Source organism: Siphateles boraxobius, unplaced genomic scaffold (assembly GCF_051911475.1).
Source record: "Siphateles boraxobius isolate OS27281-9 unplaced genomic scaffold, OSU_SipBor_1 24, whole genome shotgun sequence".
In the NCBI taxonomy this organism is placed as follows: Eukaryota; Metazoa; Chordata; class Actinopteri; order Cypriniformes; family Leuciscidae; genus Siphateles; species Siphateles boraxobius.
Window position 1 is genome coordinate 16,658,531 of NW_027508855.1, and position 23,596 is coordinate 16,682,126.

At 38.5% G+C, this 23,596-nt stretch overlaps 1 long non-coding RNA gene across 2 annotated transcripts; it reads right to left on the reverse strand.

Moving 5' to 3' along the window:
* Positions 1-795: 795 nt before the first annotated feature.
* Positions 796-23,272, reverse strand: LOC143748545 (uncharacterized). Of its 2 annotated transcripts, none has more exons than XR_013206819.1 (3): positions 23,164-23,272; positions 22,355-22,423; positions 796-932 (listed from the first exon to the last, which is right to left on the reverse strand). It is a non-coding gene; the product is annotated as an uncharacterized LOC143748545 (long non-coding RNA). The 2 variants fall into 2 exon arrangements; XR_013206818.1 differs by lacking the exon at positions 796-932 and adding an exon at positions 21,964-22,124.
* Between the last annotated feature and the right edge of the window lie 324 nt (positions 23,273-23,596).

A 23,596-nucleotide genomic window follows, 5' to 3' on the forward strand; every position in this document is an offset into this window, starting at 1 on the left:
GCCGGGAAATATGCAAACTTGTCAAGAAAGATAATTACCACCTTCAGCACCCATCTGCTGGCCATTGACCAAATTGACTCAAATTTCATGGTTAATGTCGCCATAGACGATGTTGACGGGCTGTAGGGGAGATTCTGCTGCTGCAGATTTAGTTCGATTTTCTTTTCTTTTCAATGCAAGTTCGCGATTTCGGTTCTGATTCTACTCTAATTAAAAAAGATCCTCCATTTCCTTACCAGTAAGTATATTATTAGGGCAATACAAGGTCATCCAAACCTCTCATACACTTGACATAATTTCAGTGGCATTATGACATGAATATTGGCAGGCTGGGGAAGGTTTTAACAACTTTAACTAAGTAAACTTTATCTCTTTCAGGTCATCATGGTGAATAAAGCACAAAAGCGGCTGGATCTTTTCGAACTCTCTCTATATGCTCTCTCAGTCCCTCTTGCTGACTTCCCTCAGGGAAACTTCTAATTGCTTCTCTGATGACCTCCACAGAGACACTTTTAATAATCACGCATAAATAGGCCTGCACAGTATATGCAAAGCTTTTATAATATGTTCTCAAAATATTTATGTATCAGGCCCGTAGTTTACATTAATTGTTACACTGACAAAGTTCAAATGTAATTCATTAATGAATAATTTATAAAAATAGCTACTTGCAATTATGAGCTGTCAAGTAAAACCCCCCAAAAAAACACTGTTCATGTAGCATTGTTTATATTTTCGGGGACTTTGTTTTACTTAATTTGCCATGATGCTCATGTGGGCAGTGTGTGTGTGACATTGACATGCATTCTGTATCCAGGGAGTGTAATGAATCGTTTTCCCTGTCTGCTCCAAGGAGTTCACGTGGCATTTGTGGCTCAGGTCATGTGATTGGTTCATGACGCAAATATGGCAGCGTCCAGGTTGTGTATGGGCTAGAAGAAAAAAACATTCTTATATTATTGTGAACCCTTGTGCGGTAATTCATCGAGATATGCTGAGGTCAACTTTCATTCTTTCTTCTGGTGATCCCAGCTCCCCAATGAAAAGCCACAGGGATGTCTTAATTCACCCAAAACACTCAGGTGGGTAAAATACATTTCCTGACTTTTTTTCTGACTGCAGGGGAACTAAATGGCTTAAAACTGCCTTATATTTCTGCGTGTAACGACATATCCTTATCAACATCTAATGTTTGCAATTGTCAAACGAAGTATCGACCCTCATCAGAGATATAAATAAGCATAATAATACAATGTGGACTTAGTTTATGGTTTATTATTGCTAACTGCATTATTTGATATATGTAATTTAATTATTATAGGTTTGCATTTGATGTTCAGTGTTTGCATTTCCCATGTGCGATTCTATTCATTTTCAGCATTTATTTTTTTTCAAGTGAGCTGAGTTAAGAACATCTTTTGCATAAATAATTTAGTCTGGTGTCTATAAGAAGCACATATATTTTATGAGTAAAACATACAGTACACACAACTGCATTATATCACATGTTGGTTGCAGCAGAGATGAAAAAGGATCTAAGTGCAGCAGTCTTTATTTATATATAAATTCAAATCTCAGGAGCAGGAACTAGATCAGGAACAGAACCACCAACTAAACACGACATAAACACTGGGCTTAAATAGACAGAATACGAGAGAGGGCTAATTACCTCGACACCGGAACAGAACGTCTCAGGTTACTATTGTAACCATAGTTCCCTGAGAACAGGGAACGAGACGATGCGTCCATCGACGCCATGGGAACGCCCCCAGCGTGACTGCGTCTGAAGCATCTATGTCAACTAGTCCAATGGAAAGAATGAGCGTCACGGGCGGGTGACGTCATGACCAGGATATGATAAAAGCACATCCGGTGCAAACCGGCATTAGCTTCGAAAATTGCCGAAGCAAGCCGATCACAGGGATGCAGGAAGTATGGCAGGGTGACGCATCGTCTCGTTCCCTGTTCTCAGGGAACTATGGTTACAATAGTAACCTGAGACGTTCCCTTACGAAGGGAACTCAACGATGCGTCCATCGACGCCATGGGAACGAGAATACCCAAAGCGCCAGAATTCCAAGTACCTGAGTGTCAGTCTGTTGTAACTAAGCACTAAGCACCTGAGAACCTGGGGCAGCATCCAGGTCCAAGCTGTAAAACCTCATGAATGTGAGCGGTGAGGACCAGCCCGCCGCATCACAAACGTCTTGGAGAGAACTCCAGATAATACGCTTAGAAGCCATACTCCTAGTGGAATGAGCCCTGACCACCAAATGGTTGGCCAGAAGACTCACAAGCAAGAAGAATAGTCTCGACTATCTATATGCTCAATAGGTTGGATTTTCTCGACAGAGAAGTCCGATGAACATAAGTGTCCAGTGCTCGCACTGGCACAAGAGGTTCAGCTTTTCCTGGTCCGAAAAATGGGGGAGGACAGAAACCTGCAGCACAATAGGCCTCGGAATAATGGTAGGCACCTTTGGAACATATCCATGTTTCGGGTAAGATTGCCTTGGCCATCCCGGTGCACTCAAGGCAGGTGGGGACCGAAAGGGCCTGAAGGTCTGACTCTTATAGGGACGAAATAGCTAGCATAAAATAGTCTTAAAAGAAAGGAACTTCTCTGAGACCAAATCTAAGGGCTCGAAGGGAGCCCCAGATAGGCCTTCTAGAACTATTGCAAGGTCCCAAGCCAGCACCTTAGTGCAAGTTGCATGCCTCAGCCTCAAAGTGCCACGAAGGAAACGAGTGATCAGGGGGTCTCGACCCAAAAATGTACTACCCACCAGGGCGTGGAAAGCCGCAATGGCCGCCACACATATTATACCTTAAGCGTGGAAGGACATAGACCTGATACAAAGCGTTCTTGCAGAAACTCGAATACTGTGTTTACTGAACAGTTAACCGGATCCCACTGACGCTGGTAACACCAAGAAGTGAAAAACTCTCGAAATAGTGAATATAGTTTCCTCGTAGCGGGAGCTCTGGAGCTTAGAATGGTCTAAACAACCTCGGTTGAGAGACCACTCTCTATGAGTTGGGCCCCCTCAGAGGCCAAACCCACAGTTCCCAAATCCCCTGCCGGGGGTGCAATATTGCATCCCCTGCCTGAGACAGAAGGTCTCTCCTGATCGGGACCTCCAAGGGAGGTCCGTCGAGGAGAAAAATTAGGTCCGCAAACCAAATTCAGCTCGGCCAGGGTGGTGCTACTAAATAGGCTTATTCCATCCTGGCGGATTCACTCCAGAACTCCTGGGAGCAGAGCAACGGAGGGAAATGCGTACAGACGTAGCCTCGGCCACGTCTGCACCATAGCATCCAGCCCCGAGGGGACTGGTTGAGTGAGGGATAACCAGAGTGGACAGTGCGTCGTATGCTGAGACGAGAACAAATCCACTTCTGCCTGGCCGTAAAACTCCCATATTTGCTCCACCGCCTCGGGGTGGAGTCCCCTGGCCTCAGCCCCTGCCTCGACAGGGTGTCTGCTCCAATATTCTGGCCCCCCCTGGAATATACACTGCCCTCAGACAGCGTAATTTCTTGAGGGACCAAAATAAGAGGCCACCAACGTGTTGTCTGTGGGTCAAGAACCAGAGTTTCCTCCATATAACCAAGGCGCGGGGATACTGCCGCGTGATCTTGATCGTAAGGAGTGGGTTTCCCCTCAGGGAGAACCCTCTGGTCCTGAGCCACCTCTGTAAAGGTCTCACGTACAGCAGGTCAAAGGGTATCACATTGGACGCTGCTGCCCTGAGGCCTAACAGTCACTGTTCCAGAACAACACATGATGGCCCCTCAGGTCTGGGAGGAGATGTCTCAACGCATTGAAGACGACCATCATCTCTAGGCAATTCATGTGCCAAGAGAGATGATGACTCCTCCACAAGCCCTGAGCTGAGCGGCCTTCCAATACCGCTCCCCAGCCGGTGAGGGAAGCATCTGTCGAGATCACAACTCGATGGCAAAGAGCTCCCAACACCGGACCCTGGATTAAGAACCAGTGTTTCCTCCATATAACCAAGGTGCGGAGACACCGCCGCGTGATCTTGATCATACGAAGTGGGTTTCCCCTCGGGGAGAACCCTCTGGTCCTGAGCCACCACTGTAAAGGTCTCATGTACAGCAGGCCAAAAGTTATCCCGTTGGACGCTGCTGTCACAAGACCCAACAGTCTCTCTAACTGTTTTACAGTGCGTGACTGGCCTAGCCTCAGCTCTTTTGTGGCTGTTAGGATAGCAGCTACACGAACGGGCGACAGAGTGGCCCGCATCGTCACTGAATCCCATACCACACCAAGGAAAGTGGTTCTCTGTACTGGAGAAAGCACACTCTTCTTGGCATTGAGCCTCAACCCCAACATCTGCATAGGAGCGAGAACGACACCTCGGTGCCGAACCGCTAACTGTTCTGATTCCGCTAGAATCAGCCAGTCATCTATGCAATTCAGAATGCATATACACTGCAGCCTGGCGGGGCCAGAGCTGCGTCTACACGCTTCGTGAATGTGCGGGGTGATAGAGCTAGACCGAAAGGAAGTGCCTGATACTGGTGTTCTTTGCCCCAAAGAAAACCTCAGGAACCTCCTGTGCTGAGGGAGGATGGAGATATGGAAGTATGCGTCTTTTAGATCTATCGTGACAAACCAGTCCTCGGATCTGATTTGAGTCACGATCTGTTTGAGTGTCAGCATTTTGGAATTGAGTTCCAGCACCAAACACTCCAACAGACGAAGATCTAGTATGTGACGCAGCTCTCCATCCTTTTTTGGAACAATGAGATAACGACTGTAAAGACCCGACGCAATGTCGGGTGAGTACACCTGCTCTATAGCTTCCTTTGCTAACAGGGCCTTTACCTCTTGCTCCATTACCAGAGCCTGCTCGGGATGCACCACTGTGGGCAGCACCCCGTTGTAACGAGGAGGACGAGAACCAAACTGGATTCTGTATCCTTTCTCTACAATCTGCAGGACCCAATGAGAAATATTCGGCAGAAGCTTCCACGCTGCCAGAAAATTTACTAAGGGAACCAGCCTCTCGAGGCTGGTCTCTGGTGTTATCGAGACAGCCAATTCCGGAGCCTGAAACATAATGGCAGGAACTACCTGAACTGGCCGCTCTAAGGCCCCCCTCAGAGGGCTCGAAACCGATGCTGTGCCGCAGCATAGCATCAGCGACTCGCTGGAGACCGCTGCGCCCTGAAGCACCGAGGGTGGCAGGGTTGGCAGAACGGTCTCGTGAGGACCCCGAAATGGAACGGGCACCGTAAAATGAGGTGTACACCGCTCCACTTCGGTCGGGGCTGTCCTCACAGGCCTGATGCGTGAACATCAGGACCTTTTTTTCTTTTGAGCCGCAGCCTTCTCAGCGTGAAGAACGGTCCTCGGATCCGGCTTCTGCTTTGAAGGCTTTGGCTGCTGTGTTGTGTATGAGAAACTAGACGGCTGGAGCTGCTCACGCCCAGCAGCCCCAGGGGGTTGGACATAGCGAGGGAGAGATTATCTTGTATCTTTCTCTATGATTCCCATCAAATTGAGCCAGAGGTGTCTCTCAGTGACCACAAGGGCTGCCATCCCTGAGAGATAAATCTGTGGCCCGACGGAGTTCTCAAACCCCATCGGGCCAAACTCCCTCACTTCTGTCCAAATACCGCAGCAGGTCAGCCTGATATGCTTGTAGCACTGCTATGGTGTGCAAGCAGGCCCATGCTAGACCCACTGCCATATATGCTTTTCCCACTAGATTAAAAAATAGTTTTCTTTAATGGTTTAGTGAGAGAAGCCGACGCCTTCAGGTACGATACTGAACCGGGAGACAGATAGCTCGCAAGCGTCTGTTCTACCCGGGGTATAGCCATACCCTCTTAACCCCCAAATATCTGAATATACATGAATGTGGGGGCTAAAAGACAAGAGGAGTAAGGCTTTTTCCATGATCTAGACAGCTCGCTGTGCAGATCGGGAAAAATGGAAGGCCCCGTGATGGAGGTGGAAAAATAGAGGGAAGGAAACTCGTTTAATTTATTTTATTTTTAGGACGAGTGCCCCCTTATTTCTGCTGGCCATAAATATTTAATTTATCTACAGCCTTAGTAAACACTTCCACCAGCTTATTATTTTTTATATATATTTTTTATATATATTCACTTTATTTTATATATAATATATAAACTATCATATATATATATATATATATATATATATAGGCTATATATATTTCTCATACGCTGGGGAAAGAGATGGCAAATTCACTTCCCCCATGATTGTGTCACTTTCAATGCCCAGCACATCTACCTCCTCGGAGGTAGAGCACTGAAGCATTGATTTCTCTCTCTCCCCGGGCGGAAGAGACCGCAGCGCGGGCTTCCGAGACCGGCGAGAGAGCACTGGATCCCTCGTGGAAAGGGAGGAGATAAGATCCGCGGACCCGTCTCCAACCCCGTAAAGAGATCCTATTCGCGATCCACAGGAATGCATTCTCCGCGCTGCCTCGGCAGACGCGGGACCTGTCACCCTGAGAATTGCGAGCCCGGCCACTTTCCTCGAAAAGTGACAGGCGGGAGCGGAGCATGCGAAGCGAAAGCTTCTCACAATGTTGGCAATCAGCCCCCTCGGAGGCTGATACCGCATGCTCTACTCCCAAACACATCACACAAAGCTCGTGTGTGTCCCTACTCGTTAAATAGCGCGAGCAGGGAGAACACAGAGTTGTGCAATTGTTTAGTTTCCATAAATATATATATATCAGACAGACAACAGTAAATATAACAGACAGTTTGACACAGATCGCTTGCTGAGGCAACAGAAGCTAATGCCGGTTTGCACCGGATGTGCTTTATCATATCCTGGTCATGACGTCACCCGCCCGTGACGCTCATTCTTTCCATTGGACTAGTTGACATAGATGCTTCAGACGCAGTCACGCTGGGGGCGTTCCCATGGCGTCGATGGACGCATCGTTGAGTTCCCTTCGTAAGGGAACTAACTCAATCAGTAACCATAGAAAATAACAGGAGGAGACCTGAGGTGAACTGAACTTATTTACAGGCTAGAAGATTAACAAAGAAACTCACACATGAACAGAAAACCAGGTCAAAAATAAAACTCTAAACATGAACACACAAACTCAACACGTGACACGTTAAATCCAGTTAAACTAGTGTAAATTCATCACAACTATGTCTACTAATTTACAGCCCTTGAGTTTATCTAAAAAGATAATTGATGCAAAGAGAACCGGCGTAAATGTAAAACATATATTGGTTGATGTAGGTAAGTGAAAATATGCGCATAATTGAGAAAATAGCATTTAGGGAGATTAATTGTAGCCTGTGTTTCACACGGTAAAATAGTGAATGTTTACTGGATCATTTCTGCAAACAACTCTAATCATAGTTATTCCTGTAGTTGTGTTTTTATTTGAGTAGTCTGTTCTCAGGGAAGCACAAACATATTTTTATGATCTAGGTTGGCTACAGGTTTCCAGTATACAGTATATAAAAAAAAAAAGAATTAAAAAAATTTGTCACTTTTACTACTGTAAAAAATCCTCTTTTACTAGAGATGATTTACTGTATTGTCAAATTGATCTCATCCTTTGGCATTAGAATTACAATAATTATTTCTAAATGTGTTTCCTCAGAAGTACGAAAAGAAGAATAATTAATAAAATTACAGCTAGACTTTCTGTACTATTTGTTGAACAGGAATATGTGACAGAAACAAAAAGCTGAAGTGTGGCTCTGCTTCACCAGCTTGCAGTACTGACACTGTTCAGACACTGTTCATTCGCAACAGCAGTGCATTGTGGAAGTGACAAAGTGGGAATGAGGGATCCCTTTTAATAGTCTCATATTCAAATGTGGCTTCTGAACAAGGGTTCGATTTCTCTAATTAGCACTTTGTGGCTGTGTTTTCTGGTGTTATGTCTTCTGTCTATCGCCGTATAGCCTCTGTCTCTTCACTTGCAAGCTAGATTTTCATCGAATATAAAAGGCTGTTTTTTTTCCCTCTTTCCACTCTTCTGTTGCTATTATTTTTAATGACAGAGGCACCATTTCATCTCAGGGCTTTGTTGACAGGCCGTCACGTGGCTTTCTAGCCAAGCAGCCTTTAATAGATGCTTCTCCTTGCAAACGCCATAAACTCTTCACTGAACACAATTAGATCGGTGCTGTAGATCAACCCTCAGGAGCTGGATCAATAAAGATGACGTGAACGTATAGTGGTGCATGAGGCGGTATGCCAGGGGCTTTATTATGTGATTCATTTAGCTATTAATGAGCCGTTTTAGTCTCTGACATTTTTCAGATGATTGAGGAGAGGTTTTATCTATCTGAGTGGTGTGGAGGATTTTTTTTTTTTAGATGGTCCACTGTAGGCCGCAAAGAGAGCGCAAATTTTTCGTGTGATCCCAAGGTTGGGTGGCATTAGAGTAGTGACAATGACATAATGATTCTGGATCAAACATTACAAATGTTACACCTGTTAAACTCTAATATGTGTCAAATGTGTGTCATTTTTTTCTGTTAAAATACTTTGTGACTAAGCAACTAATGAGTCTGGAGCGGCTGGAATGTGACATCACGATGCTGATTGGCTGGTATTACTACAAATGTAAGTCCACTAGAGTCTGTTAAATCTTTTACAATATATATGTGAATGAAATACCTATGGTATTGCCAGAATTATACAGCTGCGTTTAAATAGCTGTCAAAGGAGAAAGATGTTTTTTGGATCCAGATGGAGTGAGTCCAGCATCTACCAGTAGGGGTTAACTGGGCAATGCTAACAATCCAGTCTCCTTTGAGACATGATACATGCATTAAGCATTCAAGCGTACACAATAAATTTCTCAAGGAATCAGCATTAATTATGAAAATAATTTATTCTCAAACCTCTGAGATCGGTACAAATAAAATAAAAAGTGCACGGAAAGGATATTAGAATATCATGCAAAAGTTTGTGTATTTCAGTAATTCAAATTAAAAGGTTAAACTAATATATTTAGTATATATAACTATATACATATGCATGATATTATTTTACAGAGGGCCGACATTTCTGTATTTAAAATCCTTTTTTTTTATTGATTTCATGCAATATTAAAATTTTGTGAAATTTTGAATTTGGGGTATTCATAAGCTGTAAGCCATAATCCAAATTATAACTTTTGCACGATATTCTCATTTTTGGAGTTTCACCTGTTTGTATATATATGTATGTATGTATGTATGTGTATATATATATATATATATATATATATATATATATATACACACGCACGCACGCACACACACACACACATACATACATACAAACACACACACATATATATATATATTATACATACATACATAAACACGCTTACCTCATGCTGGAGAAGTTCAGAGTCTGAAATTGAACATGAAATTGAAATTGCTTTTATTTGCATGAACAACAGTACATGTTATCCTAAAGAAAAAGTAGTTTATCTTCGTAATCTTTCATCGAAATATATTAATGTTTTGACATATGTCACCTAAAAATGTCATGATGGTTAAAAGTTGAATGCCTTCTATAATGTAATAAAAAGAAACAGCTATATGTAATATATTTTTTGGTTACACTTTATTTCGATAGTCAGTTTAGACATTCTACTAACTATAGGTAACTTTTCAAGTACATGTCAACTAACTCTCATTAGAGTGTAGAAGACTGTTATGGTTATGGTTAGGTGTTAGGGTTCGGGTTAGTAGAACAAGTTGACTTGTAGTTACTAAGTTACTAATAAAGTGTTAGCAGATATTAAGCAGACAGTCTACTAATACTCTAATGAGAGTCGGTTGACATGTAGCTGCAAAGTTACTTATAGTTAGTAGAATGTATAAAGTGGACTATCGAAATAAAGTGTTACCTAGTTTTTTTGTAATTTTTTTTAAAGAAATGAATACTTTTACTTAGTGACAGTAAAGATGTATGTTTTGTAAATGCTGTTCTTTCTACTTTTTGTTCATCAAAGGATCCTAAAACATTATCAGTTTAACAAATAAAAAAAATTAAGCAGCATCACTGTTTTCAGAAATGTCTCTTGAGCAGCAAATCATCATAGAATGATTTCTAAAGGATCATGTGACATTGAAGATGTTGAAAATTCAGCTTTGCATCACAGGAATACATTACATTTTAAAATATATTCAAATAAAAAAATATATTTTATTTTAAATTCTTATATTATTTCACAATGTGTATTTTAATTAAATGTAGTCTTGGTGATCATTAAATCTTACCAACACCAAGTCTTTGAACAGTAGTGTGTATATAATCTCATCATTTTTAATGGAAGAGCATACTATTGAAATCAAGTTGATTTTGGCTCATTTTGTTCTTTTGGACTGATGAACTCCTCTGCTTTTAGACTTTGTTGAATTTATTTGAATATAATTCAGTAAACTGCTCTTCTTGTCATTCCAACTCATGATTTGAACAAGAGCCAGCTCTTAAATTCTAATTGTTTCCCACTCCTGCTGCAAATGTTGTTTCATGTTGACTTCAACAAGAACCAATTATAATGTGATTCCCTAATGAGTAACCATTAACATCCAACTGGCTACAGATGGAATCGACACACACCTGTTGAAAAATGAATGAAATTGCTCATTGTATCGGAAAGGAAAAGTGGAAGGGACTGAATCTGTTTAATTGATTGTCTGGCATTGTGATACGACATTCCTTCTGTTTCTTCAGGAATAGTTGCTACAAATGGAAGGATGAAATTGCAGCAGACAGATATTTTATGTCAGAGCATTTAAGGGCTGCCATTCGAAGGAGGAGAACTGCCTGACGAGATGATGTTATTGTATATTACCAGCTAAATTTGGTTAAGATGTGAGGGAGATGGAGAGAGAGAGCTCTTCTTTTGTATAAATTTCCTTCTCATATTCACTTGAAACAAAATCAATATTCTATAATATATTCAGGATCTCGCTGTGTTTAGGCACTAGATATCTCGGTTTATGCATTTTTTAAACCAAATTTTAAGCACATTTGAAAAGGGGAAATTCACTAAAAAGCACGTTTATGCATGAATTATGCCACCCTCAGTCAGGAATTTTTCTGTGTGTTTTTATTGCTCCTGGGGCACGAAAAACAAAATTTTAACAAATTTTTTGTACACATTTTTCTAAGAGACTTTAGGTTGTCCATTTGAGTGGACAGTATGCACTTTTGGTTTTAAATGATTGTAAATATAATACAGTAATAAATACATAATACTGTGTTAACAAACCAATGGATAAAATATAGAATCATGTGAAAACTATAAAGTATATATAAAAAATATATATTGTTTGGCCAGCAGACGGAGAACTTCATACAAATTGAACTTTGTGTGTCTTCGATACCAGAACATGAGGACATGATTCCATCAAAGATTTCTACAACCGGTGAAGGTACAACTCTGTGGAAACCCAACTCATGTAGAAAAGCAGAGTATTTTGATTTCCCCTTATTGGCTGATCACTCTAATTAAGACACATTTATACCGTAGCTCTCCTCTCTGAGAAAACCTCAGGCTAAAATCAGGTGTTTTCAATCTCATCTGAAATGAGCAGTGTTGGGTGGGCGTAACTCAGTTATGATGTAATCAGATTACTTTTTGATGTAACGAGTAAAGTAACTAATTACAAGTAACGTGCACTGAGTAATTCGATAACTTTTTTGATGTAACAAGTAACTCATTACATGTAACATGCGTTACGTAATCAGATCAACTTTTTGATGTAACGTGCATATTAAAAGTAACGTGCATTACATAATCATTTACCTTTTTAATGTAACAAGTAACGCATTGCAAGTAACATACATAACATAATTATATTATTTTTTGACGTAACTGCAAATTACATTCTAGTAACACAAATACATTTATTTACAGCCAAAAGAGTTATTGCAGATGAAGTATTTTCAAGAACAAGAGTCACAGTAATTGTATGAATTGTAGCTGAAAAATATCCAGTGATGCATGATTTCCAACTTAATGGACAGATGATTAATCAGAATTTCTTTCCAATCTAAAATGAATACTTGGAAAAATTTCACAATGATGTGAATCCTTAGATGTTATTTGAAGTTACAACAAGGGAATGAATGGATATTCCGGAGCAACTTGGCATTTCTGAATGGCTGTCAGCCATCTTAGTTTTGAGAAAAGAAAATACAAATACAATGGCTTGCCACTTGGTGGCAGTGTACAAGATGATGCACTAGTGTCCACTGTAGTTGTTGATGTGCAGCTTAGCCATCAAAACCCATACATAAACAAGAAAATGGCTTTTTGAATTGCTCTGGCAATTTAGTGTAACTAGGGACTAAATGCACTGGAATAGCGATGCACTATGAGTTTTTAATGTCATTTAAAAAACCAAGTGCTGCACTTTAAAAGTAAAGGATCTTTATTGGCATCTATGGTTGATGAAGCTTTTAAATACATAAAACCTTTCTATTGCACAAGAGGTTCTTTATAGTGGAAAAATGCAGAGCCCCTAAAGGGACATGGTGGTTTAAAAAATATGGGATTGGAGGAAAAATATATTGCAATGCTTTTGCGTTCTCTCGCAAAGACTTACCGTTCCCCCGATAAATGTTGCATTCGCTCGCAACCTCTGCGTTCCTCTGAGAAACTTCTGCATTCACTCACAAAGAGTTCAACAGCAAATGCATAGAGCAAATGCAAAGATTTTGGAAAGCAGGTACTCAAACTAGCAACATCATCCTGCAACAGGGTATTGTGCCGTGCAAACCGGTTCCCCTCAGATTTTGTTGCTGTGTTTTTGCATAATTGAATAATTGAATCAGTCGCTAAAAAAACTGTGTTCAATTCATTCTTGAGGAATTCCCCTATCGACAATCTAAAGAACTATAGAGTCACCTGCCATCTTTCATTGCAAATTTGAATTTGAAAAGCAGTTGCAATCATTTTCATACATGAATATTTGATACTGTTTTTAAGTGCTTGCATGATAGGTCATGCATGTATTGTTGCATTTGTCGGGTATCAGGCTTGTTTAATGATATTTACGAGCATGCACACGTGAAAGGGCTAAGTGACTGTGAGCTTTCCTCGAGAAAGATGGCTCCTGCTGGATGTATGGCTGGGTACCCTCGTGGTTCAGGCAAAAGCCATTTGGAAGCAAGATGGATGACTCGAGGGAAAAATAAAACGTACCTTTGAGCATAAAAACCATTTTACTCTAAATAATTCAAAAGCCTTGCTGTTAATGCCGTCCGACTTCTTCAGATTGAAAGCAAAAATAACAGAAAAACAACAACAAACTTGAGTCAAGACCTGCAGACTGAAGAGTACAAGAGAAAAGTGAGGTGTGACCTGGAAACTAATATCCAATATTCATTTGAAATGACAGGACAATTCTTGCTTTGACTACTATTAGATGGAATAGTAAGTTTAGGGCTGTAAAATGTACCATTAACATAAAGGAAAGACGTAAAACTTTGTGTTTTGGTCAGAATAAAATATTTTTTTCCTACCTAGAAAGCATCATAGAAATGTTCCAACATGCTATGCAATATTATACACTGCATATATTTTTCATGAATAAAGAAGCACTGCAACCGGCTCTGTGAAATCTCCAAGATGTTTAATGGAAGCAAGAGAAATATCTATAATAAATTGTTACAAATCAAGTCACGTTTATATGGTTGGCCTACTTAAACTATGATCTACTCATGTGAACTTATTTAATTTGAATCCACTAAAAATGGCAGCTACTAGCTAGCAGTAGAGCAACTACATGTGCTAACATCACTAAAACACACACACACAAAAATGTTGAACCTTTGATTTTTTCAAAGCGTCATCACATTACGGTGTATATCTGCTGCAAATATACCCTACTGCAAATGTTCTAAAGAACACAGGAGTCCAGCAGAAATGAGATATGCATTCTCTCTGCTTGCACTGCATCAGTCACACTTGTCAGGAATGTGAGTGAGAACACACATGAAATCACAGTTGTATTATATCATGCATCATCAATAGCGGTTCACTTCCACAATTTAGTATGATTGTATTCAAATCAGCACCGAACTGTACAGGAGTTGACATGAACCGTACTCCAGACCACCTTTTTTTTGCAGACTCAGGTTCGGTTTGCAAAACAGTGTTCACATCATCCGAACAAACTGAACTCAATCTCAAACAGCTCCCCAGTTCGGTATTCAGGGCACTGATCAGGGAGTCGGCCATTATACGGGCTGAATTATAAAAATCCTTCCTCTGGAGCATTCGCTCCCTAAAAAATCCCACAATGCACCGTAAAAACCAGGGAGCATCGATGCTCACTATGCTCCTATGCACAATCGTTAATTGTGTCCAACATACTCAATTTCCAAAGCTTTTATAAAAGATTAATAAAATTGATTTGAAATAAGTAATAATTGTGGTTCATGAAATTGATCAGTATCATTTCATCATTCTCAAGTATCTGGAAATTTTACAAAAATATTAGGTATATTTTATTTTAATAGTATAATTTGTTAGTCAGATACTACATTCTTTTTGTGAACAACGTAAATAATATATGTACATTTTAGGCAAAATGAACTGTTGGATTTTTAGGCCTTATTTTTTTGGCATGTCCAACTCAAACAATCACTTAAGTGATATTCAGGGATTTTATTAAGGGTAGCATATTATGATTTTTACACAGCCACTGAATTATTTTTTTTTTTTTAGAATGTATGCTACAAAGATTTGATGGTTTTGGATGTAATATGGACCTAAACAATCATTTTCAGCCATCTCTTCAGTATTGTCTGTGTAACTGTTTGCAGAGACTGCTGTGTCATTATTTGAATGAGGTAGCACTTTGCTGTATGCGGCCTATTATTGTAGGATCATCAATTTCAGATTTACACCCCCTGTGACATCACATTAAAAGGAATTGCGATGGGTGGCATCCAATGATACCTTTATCTATGCGAGACAAAATCAGCTGAAACGTGAATCAGACTGTATGATATTCAAAGGTATAGATCCGCAAGGCTAGGAACGATACAGTATTTTCCATTGCGATGCTGAGCAGAAAGCCTCGTCCTGCCCCTCTTGAGGACATTAGGAGTGTGTGAGATCTTGTGCGGTGGCCTTTGGAGCTGCTTTGATGGATGTTATGAGCTATGCCAGAATGACAGAAAAGCTGATGGACCGCATTCAGAGATCCACTGCTTTCAGGTACTGACCTTTACACCTGACGTACACAATGTAATATATGAACACATGTGAGTCTCTCAGACACTAGACAAATTTACGAATATAGTGCAGCATGAAAGGCGGCATCAGTTCACACATTAGAACTGAACCAGCATAGAACAGAATGAATTTCCATATTTTTCTTGGTTGGATAGGACTTATTTCGGTGGTGGTCAAGATGGTGGACCAGAACAATCATGGGTTAGGCAATCAATCAAGACAAAACCTATATGGACATTTTAAACGACACTTACAAGTTGGGTAGATTACATAACTGTTTTTTTCATAAACACTTTTTGTTATACTGGTTGAAACTCTCTTCACATCTTTATTTAGTGTGATTCATGCAGACGAGCATTGATTCTGTTAGAGATCAGATTTTGAATAAGGAATACGAAATATTATTAAATAAAATGAAAAATTGTAATAACAAATGAATCAAGTGCATATGAAAAACGATTCAAGATAAGATAGAAAAATAAATCTATCTTAGTCAATAGATAATAATAAAATCCAAAGTTGTATCTAACAGATGAAGTTTGTGAGTATAGGGAACGGAAAGAGAGACAAGAAAGAAGCCCTGAGTCTTCTGAAACTAAACATTTTATATTACATATAGGATAAGGGAAATAGGGACCCAAGGGACTATAAGGGACTATAGGTAAAGTACCTATTACAATTATTATTATACTTTTGCAACCATTTAAGGATGCACTCTATAGACAAGATGTACCAAGCAGATCTGATTAGGACTCCATGTTCTTGCAATACAGCAGATCTTGCATTATCTCATGTCTGCAGAGATAAGAACAGATACACTGTTAACATGGAACTGAACATCATGCAATCAAGGCTGAAGGAAAAAAAACTCTCAAAGAAATCAATAACATAGACAGGGAAAATCATCTACAGTAACGAGGCAGAAAAAGGATATAGAATTCACACAGAAAAACTATTGATAAAAGACATCAATAAAAAGAATAAAATGTTAATACATTCAAACATGAAAGATTTTGCATAAACCACATCTTGATAGCAATCAATAATATAATTGGTCTAAACATATATAAAACGCACATATCTTCAGTAAAAGTCTCAGGACCAAAAAAAAAGTTTTTGCTGATTGCTATAGCCTCTCTGAAAGTGCCTCCCCTACCTTTAACAACAACAACAACAACAACAACAACAACAACAACAACAACAACAACAACAACAACAACAACAACAACAAAAACATTACATAAAGTAACAAAGTAACAAACCAAGTGGCATTTACTAATGAAATTACAAGAAAACTTTGAAGAAGTGTAAAATTTCATAATTGGTGTGTAAGGTGTGTGCTTGACAGAAGGTATTATAGCATGTTAATTGCTAATATTGTGAACTATTTCTGTCAACTAACTTACATCCACTAAAAATTTCACCAGAACAAACTTCAATTGAAACCAGTTGAAATAAGGGTTATTTTTGTTAACTAAAACTACTAAAAACATTTTTTTTAATTTGCAATAAAGCTGAAATAACATAAAATGATGCAATGAAATGCTCTTAAACTACTAACTGGAAGTAAATAAAAAAATATAAAACTGAACTAAAACTAATAAAATATAAATAAATAGTAAAAAATATATATAAATAAATGTAATATAAAATGACAAATAACAAAAGTACTGACAAAATTACTAATTAAACTAAAATTTAAGTGAAAATACAAAATATTGTATATTTTGTATTTGTGTATCATTTGTTTCAGATGATTGTACGATGGATATTTCATTAATGACATTCTTACATTTTTATGTGCATTTTGGGGCCATTTTATACTGGTGACAAGCTCTGCTGTTTTTCCAGCACTAAATAAATAAATCCATATTCCATAATTCTCTGAGGCAAGACAAGCTGTTTGCAGAACTTGCCACATTCAATTTTCAAAATCTCATATTTTTCACACATATTATATCCTTCATAATTCCAATAGGCATGTGCAGACACACTTCATGTGACATCTCATATGAGTCAGACTGCTCCATTCACTATTCACAATTTATGCTCATTTCTATTTAAATGTTCATCCTTGAAGACACCTAAAAAGATGGCCTGAAAGATCGCAGTGTTCTAGATCATGTTCTAATTCTCAGGTGGTGTTTGACTAATCCGAGGCAGAAGACCCGGAGCGCTCAGCCTGACCAGTGCTCTAAAGCCAGCAGTAATTAGACCTCCAGGGACGAGAGAAGCTGCTCATGTGACCGCCGTCAGATTCTCTGGGGTCCCGCTACAGCACCACGGGCGGCACAAGAAAGTGTCTTCCAATGCAAACAGCCAGCAAGCCAAATACAGCTCAGAAACGGCGTGCATACTGTTTTCTCTGCCGTTCACGCTTCAAATAGATGTGCCTTAAATGAGATCAGCAAAACAGAGGCGAGAGCGTCCCACGAAGGATTTGCTTTTTTTTGCTTTTAGAGCTTTTATTTGGAAACTGCTGTATTTAAAGCTGATTGTTTAGTGTTGCAAAATTTGTGCCTGAAAAGCTTTCAATACTTGTGAGAAAGACAGAGAGACGGACAATCATAAGGGATCGCCTTTGCCATAAAGAGAGTAATTACACTCTCTCACAAAGGCCTGGGAAACTGAACTATTAATTACAATGCCGAGAGGCACAAATAAAATCTGCTATGGCCAGTTTTAGGGATGGCAAATGCTCGATCGTATCTGTTTTCTGTAATGAGAGATTTGGCTGCGAGCAGATGAGTATTCCATTCCAGCCATCACATTGAAATTTCAATAAATTATCTCTGTAGATGCAAAAAATAACTTAAATGCCATTGAGAACACAGTGCCTGTTTGTTTTTAGGACCTCCACCTCCATTTGTTTCTTTCTGGCCGGAGAAATAAGAATATGTAATTCAAGCCTCAAGTAATTGTTTTTTAGGAACAGAAGGCTTGTCCATTAATCTTTCTTCTTGAAACCGGACTAAACCAATCTGAATCAACAAGCAGAACTGATATGTGTTTTAAGTGAAGCAAATCAGTCAAGAAGCATCCTACTGATCAGTGTTCAGTTCATGTAGTTCACAACATAAACTATGGACAAATACGTCAAGTCAAATGTATTTATTGAGCTTTACATAAATTCATAATATTAAAGCGCCTCTATTAATGCTATTTAAAAGACTCCTCGTTTAGTTTTGAAGGTCTCCTAAAATAGGTTTACATGCATTCATGGTAAAAATAAAAATTAAAACGTTTTAAATTTCTCTTAATATACATTGCAGCATCATCTGTTTTCTCACAGTGTCTGAAATGGCTCGATAAAGGATTCAGTCCCTCTAAACCCCTCCTTTCCGAGAGCGTACTCTGCTTTGATTGGTCAGATGGCCCAGTCTGTTGTTATTGGTCTACTGCTTACAGCTCGTGTCGGAAATAAAATGACCAGTACATATCTGAAGTTCACCTCCAGAGGCTTCCTCAAGACTTGATACACACTGATACCAACAGTAAGAAACGCCATCGGTTTTGCCACATCAAGTTAAGCCTGAGTCATCATCTTTTGGAAAAGCAGTCAAAGTGGATTTGCTTTGACAGCACAGAAAATAGCGTCTTCAAAGAAAATAGCAGGAAAATAGTGGGTCAAAGTAGATGTTAGAAAGTTTTAAATTCTGCAGTCCTTTTGCATTCACAAACAACTATATAGCACACTATACATGAAAGGTAATATCTGTAAAAGCATAATATCGTCACTTGAATGTTTATAATATCTTAATATTTTTGTTCCTTAGTCACATTTAGCACATTAGAGCTGGGCAATAATTAGGCTAATTTACATTTTGTGACGAGACAAGCAATCAAGCAACTCTTTTCCCGCCATTGAATCATTTTTTGTCTGTTCTTTCTTTTGATATTGCATGTTCAGATATTCCTGCAACATATTATTCTGGGGACCATGAGCATTTTGTGAAAATTATCAAAAATGCTGCTGCTGGCTGGCAACTTAAAAAAAAAAAAATCTAGCAGGGAAAGAGTTAAGATTTGCTATACGTAATCACCCTATGCAAGTATAGCCTTATGCAGATGAAATTATCCCTCTTTTGTCTTGGTTGTTTTATTATTTAAACTTAACAAGCTCGTTAGAAAAAAATTGTGCTTGCGCTATCTTTAAAATAAATTCTACTTGCTTTGATATCTAATGCAGTGACATTCACACGTCTTTAAGTGTTGCTAAAGTGTCCAAATGCTTTTTGAAGCTGCTGTTTGTCTTTTATTGCTGTAGTCTTAGTAAAGTCTCAATTTCCCCAGGGGGATCAGTGAAGTTTTCATCTTATCTTGTTCTCAACGACCTTTCACAACAAATAAAAAACTTTCATTGCTAATGGTTCTTACCTTGACAAGATAAACCTAGGTATGTAGGTAATGGAGGGGAAAAGTGAATCTGAACTGCCATATTAGCCAATATAATTGTTTAAAATACTCAATTTAACCTTAATCCTTCCCTCGCATCCTGTAACAAATCTTTACCTCGTGGGTCAAAAATGATATATAGCCCTAAAATTGTATATATATATATATATATATATATATATGTGTGTATATATGTATGTGTGTGTGTGTATAATATGAGCTTTCTGGACAAATAAATATATATCATTGAATTTTTATAATAATTTTCTTTCTATTTTTATACCTCAAATTTCTAGATTGTATCAATAAATAATATAATTGAAGCGCATTCTTCTCATTCTTCATTCTTCTCACATTGTTGCTGCTTTGTTGCTGCTGACCTCTTGTGGAAAAACAAATAGTATATCGTGATATGTTATGATTCTTGACGGATTTATAGCTCTATATGCAACAAATGTGCTGTTCTGCTGGGTCCTAAAGTCAGTTCTTGAGTTTATCTCTTCAGTATGTATTCAGATACACATACAGACATGATAAAATATTTGTTTGTTAAAGCTTTATCATTTTTAGTTTGAATTTTGTAGCATTTTTCTTTGGTTTTTCTAGTATTTCTGAAGCATTCCTCGCATTCCATTCATTCCTATGTGGGTCAACTTATCATGTGAGGGAAGGATTTGTTACTTTTTTTATTACAACCACATAAACTCCTCGAATCCAGTCAATTTTGTTTGTGTGTGTGTGTGTGTGTGTGTGTGTGTGTGTGTGTGTGTGTGTGTGTGTGTGTGTGTGTGTGTGTGTGTGTGTGTGTGTGTGTGTGTGTGTGTGTGTGTGTGTGTGTGTGTGTGTGTGTGTGTGTGTGTATTCGTTAAAGTGGGATAAAAATCCTAGGATCTTGGACCACTCCGATGAACTCCAATCATTTTTTTTTTATGAGTTTTGGGTCAAATTGACCCGAGGAGAGAATGAAGGTTGCTTGTTTCTATTAAATTGATATATGCAACAAAGAGGTCAAAGTTTGGCTGGTTGGCATGACCCAGTAGATAGGGCTACTAGTTCAGGCTGTAAGCCGAGACTCAAAAGAAGCCACATAATCTCAAATTCTAGATTATCTGACTGTGACATGAAAGGCAGCAGACAAGGAAGGGGGGAAAAGTCTATTTCCAGCTTTTGCAAGTAAATAAACAAACAAACAAATAAATTAAACATAAATAAATAAAGCAAAAAAGAAAATGCAGAAGATAAATAAAGCAAATAAATAAATACAAAAACAAATAAATAAGCAAGAAAACAAACAAATAAACGTTTTGTATCCAAATGGTGTAGTTACAACATCTTCCAGTAGGGCTAACAAAAACAACACAGAAATGAGTATGCATGAGCAACATGGCAGATTTAAATAGCATGTTTTCAGGGGTCCCGCACCAGCCAATCAACTCTAAATTGAGAAAAATGATAAAACTAACAGACCCATTTCTCAAGGTATTATTAGGCTCCTTGTATGCAACACGGTAATGGGCTAAATGTTGTGGGTCGGGCTAATTAGTGGACGCAGGTACCGTGTTACAGGACATCGAGACGCCTTTATAAAGACAAGGGAATAGGAAAGATAAGTTTGTCGGTGGCCAATTTGTATAACATTTGAGAAAGTGTGAATGTGTTCATATAAAAGAAAGAAAAGGGTGAGAAAAAGATTTTAAACAAAGAGTTCAATGTAGGCCTATTCATTATAAGTCATTCATTGACTACCTTTGGTTAGAATCACAACACTACCAGAGACTGGCATTCACACCACGTACAATGGAGTGGACATTAGCACTCATTAAAACATTAGATCAGTGTTCATAAGGTCACGGGGCAATAATAATGTACAAAACTGAGACTGTCGGAAATTACTGAACCATGACCCAGGTGGCTATACATTTATATATTATCAGTTGTAAAATGACATTTAAACTAATTTAAATGAAATGCTGATAACACAAGTGTTCACTGCTAAAGTGATAAACCAATTGCAGACTGGAGAGGGTTCATAACGGGAAATGAGGCCTGCATAAAGAATCAGTGTTTGAAAAAGATTTTTGGTAAGACTTTACAAAAACAATAATTCTACAGTATTATTAATCATAGTCAATGTTAATTTTAACATTTACTTATACAGTTGTATTTGTTAATGCACTGTGAACCAGCACGAACAAACAATGAACAATTCGATTTTTACTAACTAATGTCAACAAACATTAATACATGGCGTAAAAATATATTGCTCATTGTAAGTTTATGTTTGCATTAATTAATATTAACAAATGTGACTTTACTGTAAAATGTTACTGGATATTCACTAAATGTTCACTTCCTCTTTTAATTACGTATGAACAGTTTTAAAGTGCTGTAGTTGGAGTGAAGTGATCAGTGATGTTTTTCTTTCACTGGAGTCTAGCACATTTATGGATATCTTTCTGGTTTGATCCAGTCTGACCTTGCTCTGTCCTAACAAAGAAATTGGGATTGTTAGGTGGGAGACGTGTTGGAGATCAAGAATCCAATGTCAACACCACAGTGAATTGATCTAATGTCATCTTACATGAAAAAGCAAACAAAACAAACAAAAAAACAAACATACATCACAACATTGACAGGTTACCAAAAAAAGCTTTAGTATAAATCAAGATGATGAAACTTTTTATGATAAAACTTTTAATCAGAAACCGGCTGATTACCTCAGGGCTCGGGTTTTCTTTCTGTGGCTTTTCTGTAATAGAGGGGCACATATCTTCATTTGCGTCAGCCTAGGGAGAAATATGATTATTAAACTGGTTTTGCTTTAGGATTCAGATTTTACATTGGACATTAAGTAGCAACCAAACGTAACCTGTATTTATTGCAGTTATAAGGCAATATTTTCCTTTGCATTGGATTGTTTTGTCAGGATTCATCCTGAATGTTGACACCTGCTTATTTGGCGTCCTACAAACTAACAAAGAAATGCGTGCCCAGTTTGATTGGATTTACAGCAATTCTGTGACTAGAGAATTTTCTGTCGAGTGTCTTCTCTTCTTTTGATAAATACGTGAGAAGCATATTAAGAAAAATGATATGAAAGGCATACAACTTTCTCCCGTGGCTCCCACAGGACTCTCTATTTGGGCCAATGCTATTCTTACACATACTATTAGTGAGGATCACTATAATTTCTGTTAATTAATTCAGTTTTTCAAGCTATTGAATCTTTTTCATTGGCTAGCAACTATTTAATGCTTGCAACTGATATAAAAAAAATCGGTACATAAAAAGAGTGTAAGATGAAAATGATCAAACGACAATATTTCTCGACTAACAGCTCCCTTTAGGGTACAGCAAAAGAGACCGAGAGAGAATCTCAACCCCCCCAAAAAAGATCTGAATTGAAATGGGAGTTTGAATGAGAGGATCTAGGAGAAGGAGGAGGAAGAGGACATAGAAAGAAAGCTCTTAGAAAAGAGTACAAGAAGAGAGGAAGCTCTGAGGAAGAAGAGAGATGGATAATCACCCCTGTGTGTGGGAGGCAGAGGCTTCCTCTAATGAGAACATGGTGGGTGATCTGCTGGAGTCGTGACTCGTCTGTTCTCTAGTATTGTCTCGGAGTTTCCCAGAGCACTATGGAAAACATCATGTAACACCAATCAGCCAATCACTACAGCTCTGCTGATTCACATGTCAGGGATCCTTAACTAGATCCGCTAATTGGACCCACTCAATCGAAGATCTTCTCGCTATATCTGCGCCTGATTGGTCTGCTTAAAAGCTTTAAGGTCTGCAGTAAACAATATAATAATAGGCATCCATTTTTTTCTTTAAATAGAATGTTATAAATACAAAAATGTTTTGTATAAATTTAAATTAATGTGTTTTATTTATTTATGTATTTATGTATTATAAATGTATTTTATGGTGCCATAGACTTGCAGGCAGAACGCTATTTT